At 35.8% G+C, this 5,635-nt stretch overlaps 2 pseudogenes across 1 annotated transcript; both read left to right on the top strand.

Annotated features, from left to right (window-relative positions):
* The first annotated feature begins 303 nt into the window (after positions 1-303).
* Positions 304-1,472, top strand: LOC145049717 (protein GIGANTEA pseudogene; annotated as a pseudogene).
* Positions 1,473-1,489: 17 nt separating this feature from the next.
* LOC145049716 (WD repeat-containing protein WDS homolog pseudogene) lies at positions 1,490-4,630 on the top strand (annotated as a pseudogene). Its single transcript, XR_013683314.1, has 7 exons — positions 1,490-1,523; positions 1,739-2,385; positions 2,478-3,158; positions 3,249-3,356; positions 3,442-3,697; positions 3,773-4,293; positions 4,408-4,630. The product of XR_013683314.1 is annotated as a WD repeat-containing protein WDS homolog pseudogene (transcript).
* Positions 4,631-5,635: the final 1,005 nt, after the last annotated feature.

Below are 5,635 nucleotides of genomic sequence, written 5' to 3'. Positions count from 1 at the left end.
CTACTCTCTCCAAACCATGGAGAGGGCCAGTTGATGGTAACACTGGGAATCTTTACTTTTGGTGGAACTGGGTACATTATATTTTCATCTTCACTATTAAAATTGTCATAAATTTCTTTTGTTCATAACCGAGTTTGCTTTTGAAACCTTATTGCAGGTTGCAGAGGGGAAATTACCTATTGTAGCATCACATGGGTAAGTTGTGCTACATTTATGATCAATTGTATATGTCATTTATTTTCATTTTAGTTTAACTAATTACCATATCTTGTCCTTTCAGGGTTGAGATTGAAACATGCATGGTTTATTAACTCCTATGAACTGTTACAGCAAGAAGATATAAGATGCTATATAGATGACTCTATAAAACATGGTGTTCCTCTTTCAGCATTTCGTAAAGAATGATACAGGTGGCGACTCTCATGCAGTTTCTTACTGGTACCTTGCCAATATTTGTCATGGATATGTTTTCATAATGATTTTAGTCAACCCAAAATCTATATTGATTTGATTTTGTCATGGATATTTTTTCATCAAATTCTTATATGGCATTCCAAAATAGTCACTAAATTTCTATTTGTATAATTTCAGAGACAAATGCCAGTGGCTAAAGCAACGATTAAAGCCACAGCCCAAGGGATAGCTTCAATGCTATGTGCACATGGACCCGAAGTTGAATGGAGAATATGCACAATATAGGAAGTTGCATACAGATTAATTCCTTTAAGATCTTCCATAATCGATCTTCCGGAAATAATCGTTGCAACACCTCTACAACCAACTATCTTATCATGGAACCTCTACATACCTCTCCTTAATGTTCTAGAATATCTCCCTCGCGGAAGCCCATCAGAAGCATGTCTCATGAAAATATTCGTTGCAATAGTCGAAGCAATTCTCCAAAGAACATTTCCCGCTGAGTCAACATCCCAACAAACAAGAAAATCACAATTTGTTTTCGGCTCTGCCTCCAAAAATCTTGCTGTCGCCGAGCTTCGCACGATGGTCCATTCTTTGTTTCTAGAATCCAGCGCCATGGTCGAGCTATCTTCTCGATTACTTTTTGTTGTATTAACCGTCTGTGTTAGTCACGAAGCACAAATTCACGTCGGAAAGAAGCATTCCTATTCCGGTCCGGAACCGGAACCGGAATCGGAATCATCGACTCGGAAAAGAACAAACAAACAAGGACCTGTCGCTGCGTTCGACTCCTACGTTCTCGCTGCGATTTGTGCACTCGTATGCGAGCTTCATCACTTTCCGTTGATTTCACGAGCAAGTAACCGTTCGAATCTTAAACATGGTAAAAAATCGAGTCACAAAGTTAAATCCATGAACGGGAATGGAATCAAAATCGGAATCGGAAATGGATTCCAGAGTAGTATTGATTCTGCAGTGAGTCATACGCGATGTATACTTGCGATTCTGGAGGCACTTTTTCTTTAAAACCGTCTTCTGTTGGGAAACCGTAGTGATAGTAGCTGCTGCTATGGTGGCTTCAGTGTCTCCAGCTGCCATTTCAGGTAAGACATATATATACATATGTCTTGAGGGAAATCAAACTTTCATGACTTATATCTAGGGAAATCTAAATTTAATGATCATTTTGGAGGTGGGTGCTTTTATTATATGCATAACTTATTACTTATATGTCCATGTAACATGTTATGTTTACTTCTTACAAAGTTACAATCCACAGAAAAAGCATGATTTTTTTTCCAAATCATATTCTTGAAAGTTTTGGTACAAGTAGAAGAAGATGGGAAGTTAGGTTTGAAACATAGATTATCCAGTCATCAAAACCCGGTTTCTTTTGTAATCTGGAGCCCCGATGACACAATGGTGTTGACATGTGGGAACTCAGAAGTCCTTAGGCTTTGGGATGTGGAAACAGGTACATGTAAGCACACATTTGGTGATAACAGCTTCCTTGTTAGCTCGTGTTCTTGGTTTCCAGACTCAAAGAGACTCGTGTGTCGGAGTTCAGACCCTAAAAAAGGCATCTGCATGTGGGATTGTGAAGGCAATGAGATTAAAGCATGGAGAAGAACATAGATGCCAAAGGTGTTAGATATTGTTGTTACTCCAAATGGTGAATATCTGATTACTATTTTTTCAGATAAAGATATTCAGATACTAAATGTGGCTACAAATGCTGAAAGAGTTATCTCTGAAGAACATCTGATTACAGCTCTTTCGGTTTCTGGTGACAGCAACTATTTGATTTTTAATCTTAATAGCCAAGAGATTCATGTGTGGGATGTTGAAGGGTTATGGGAAAAGCCTTTGAGATATATGGGCCATAGGCAACATGAATATGTCATTCGTTCTTGCTTTGGTGGGGTCAATAGCACCTTTATTGCCAGCGGCAGCGAAAATTCACAGGTATATATAAATACTTGTGAATTTACCTAACTATCCCTAACTTTCATCAGCTCATTATCCTTAACTTTATTCTCTTATAATTATGAGATCAGGTGTATATTTGGAATCGAAGTGGTTGTGATCCAATTGAGGTGCTTTCTGGTCATTCAATGACTGTAAACTGTGTGACCTCGAATTCTAGGAGACATCAAATGCTAGCATCATCTAGTGATGACCAAACCATTCGCATATGGGGACCAAATCCCTCACAAAAGATGCATCTGAAGGGGCTCATATGAGATATGTAATCATAACTTGTAATTATTATCAAGTCAGAACATCTTTTTCCTTTCTGAATGTGTTGTTGACTTATTTTGGTTCTTGTTCTCTTCTCACGTACTTAATTGATTTAGATGCAGTAGTTCGTGGATGACCAGAAGGGCTGCTCCTATATTGAATCCACACCTCTTCATTATATTAGATGGATATGACAAACTCGAATCCAAAACATTCAACCTAAATTAAAATGTTTCAGAATCAAATTATTAGTTAAGAATGTTGAATTAGATTATGCTTCAGTAAATTTTAATGTCATCTTTTCAGGTTCCAGCTACAAGTAGCAAAGGAGCTGGACCTTCTATGTTAGAAGGGCAAAGTGGCTATAATTCAACCATGCAAGACTCACCAAAATTCACATCTGGAGACTACCCTGCAACTACCCAATAGTATGGCCAGAAAGGGGAAAATATGCTCATTTTTGGTTTTTTATAATCATTAGATGGCGATAATGGAAGGTGTACTTTTCACTTTTTCTTAAAAAAAATCCAATTTGACATACTTTTTTAAATATTTACTTATTTACCATGACTTTTTTTTTATACAAGATCCTGCAACTAGTAGTTCTAGACATGCAAGATTACATATTTGCACAACCTTTATACGGTTGGCCAAAACCCAAAACTACTGACACCCATCTTTTACCCCACATGAAGGTAATTCATTAATTCAACTCCCCTGTCTGATAATATTTGTGATTATCATATTTTATATTTTTTATTTTGAATTTTATGATAACAGGACATAGCAGACATGGTATCATATCTGCAAAAAGATGGTCAATTACTTCATGGTGAACACAATCTTTTTGGTGAATCATTAATTCTCCTTATCGTATGCAACTAGGTAAGTTACTTTTAACCTTTTACTTCATGTTAAACACAATCTTTTTGGTAATTTACTTTTAATCTTTTTGGTGAACGTTAATAATATTAACCCATGGAATGGAATACGTTCTACGCACCAATATTTTGCAGCTAATTATTTCCATAATCAGGTAAAGAAAAAACTTTTAAGTTCAATAAAAGTATTTTTTTTATAATTTTGTTAACTCTATATTATTTTTTTATAGAAATTCTACTATTGAATCGATGTTGAGATCAACAACAAATGTTGGATCATGTGAACATACACTCAGTACTCTACGATATGCTGACAGGAAATAACATCAACAACAATCGGTTTGTTTGTTTATCTGATCCAACCGAATAAAAGTTTTTTATGCGATTGGATTTGGGTGTTGTTGTGCATGCAACACGTTCTGGAAAACAAAGGATGATGGAGGAATGGGCAACTTGGGTGGTGATGCTAACACTCATCTTTATGTCTCCTTCACCATTAATCTTATATGAGCCTTGTGTTGTCACCAGTCTTCTCAGTTTCAACTCAATAATCTCTTCTATATTTTAAGTTATATTAATTCACTCATGAATTTTGCTTCATCCTGACCCTATTTTTTTCTGCTCATTACACTTATTACTTGTTTTAGGAAGATAAGAAATGAGCACTAGATTCAACATAAACTTCAACTCCAACTCATTCGGAATCAGAACCTATGCCTGTCAATGATCATTACTCTTTCACTTTCTTAAGGTATGTGACTACATGTGTATTAAATTTTAATATTTTATAACATAGATTGATGATAACATAGATTGATGATGCTTGAAGCCTTTCTGAATACTAATGTGTTGATCATGAAAATAGGTATCGTGTACGTGTTCTTGTGCTGCTATTGTGGATTCGGGAACATCTTTGCTTACTGGTCCAACTGTATGTATCTCACGTGAAGCTTCTGTTAGAACTATTAATCTTAGGGATTTCAAGTTTTTCATATTTCTTCTATCTAATTAGTTTGTAAATTTCCATTACAACTTTTATTGATTTGTTTTATCTTTCCATGGAACGGTTATTTGTATGACATTAAATTTTATGCAATGGATTGTATTTTTGTATATGATATTTTATTTATTATGAGACATTAAATACAAATTTAAATTGAAAATTAGTAAATCTATAAATAATATTTTTTTAAACATATAAAATTATGAGACGCAAAAATGTGTGTCATCTTCATTTATGACATGGCCTTTCTTGACAAGGGCTTTCTTGATACGAATTGTGTGTCATTAACACGCGCGTCGTAAGATTACCACACGCGAATGCGTGTCGTCTTCCTTTATGACAGGGCCTTCTTTGATACGCATTGCGTGTCGTAAACGCGTGTCGTAATTGTGCGTCGTAAATGAGCGTCGTAAATGCGCGTCGTCTCTCTTTATGACAGGGCTTCATTTCTGGATTATTTTGAGTAAAAAGATTCTAACTTGCTCATTGATTTCTTAGATTTTGTTATTGGTCATTTTGTTACTTTTTGGTCCCTTGAACTTGTCTTCTGGGAGTTTAGAGAGCTCCAACACCCTTTGAGCTATATGAAATACTCTTGGGACGTGTTGGACTTGGAAAGTTATGCTTTGGTGCTTGTTCATGAAGTCATGCAAGCCGTAAAAGCATTGTTGGTATTCGTAGTGCATAAGATTTATATTTTGCTTTATTGGAGTGTCTTAACCGGTAAAGTTAGAAACTCTATCCATTAAGACATTATAAAGGTCCTTATCTGAAATTTTGCAGGCTTAGCTTTCTGTATTAAGAGCTTAACGGAAATTTGGCAATCAAAGTGTTACGTGGTGCATAATTCCCCCTACATAGGGTGTAGCTTGGTTTAGGCATGTATCCATCTAAAGCTCTACTCCATGCAAAGAGCAATTTGTGCTTACAACATAGGAGGGTTGAACGTTGACTTTTGACAATTGATTGTTGGATTTGATCAATTTTGACTTTTGGTCAAATTGAGTATGTTGAGTTATAGAGTGAGACTTTTGTTGAGTTTTAAGCACTCTAACACTCATATGGTGCACATGCAACCCTAGATGCTTTG

The sequence above is a fragment of the Lactuca serriola genome, chromosome 5 (genome assembly GCF_051521515.1).
Source record: "Lactuca serriola cultivar US96UC23 chromosome 5, Lser_US96UC23_V15, whole genome shotgun sequence".
NCBI lineage: Eukaryota > Viridiplantae > Streptophyta > Magnoliopsida > Asterales > Asteraceae > Lactuca > Lactuca serriola.
The sequence above is the reverse complement of the archived record's forward strand: the minus strand, read 5'-3'. Positions and strand labels throughout refer to the sequence as shown.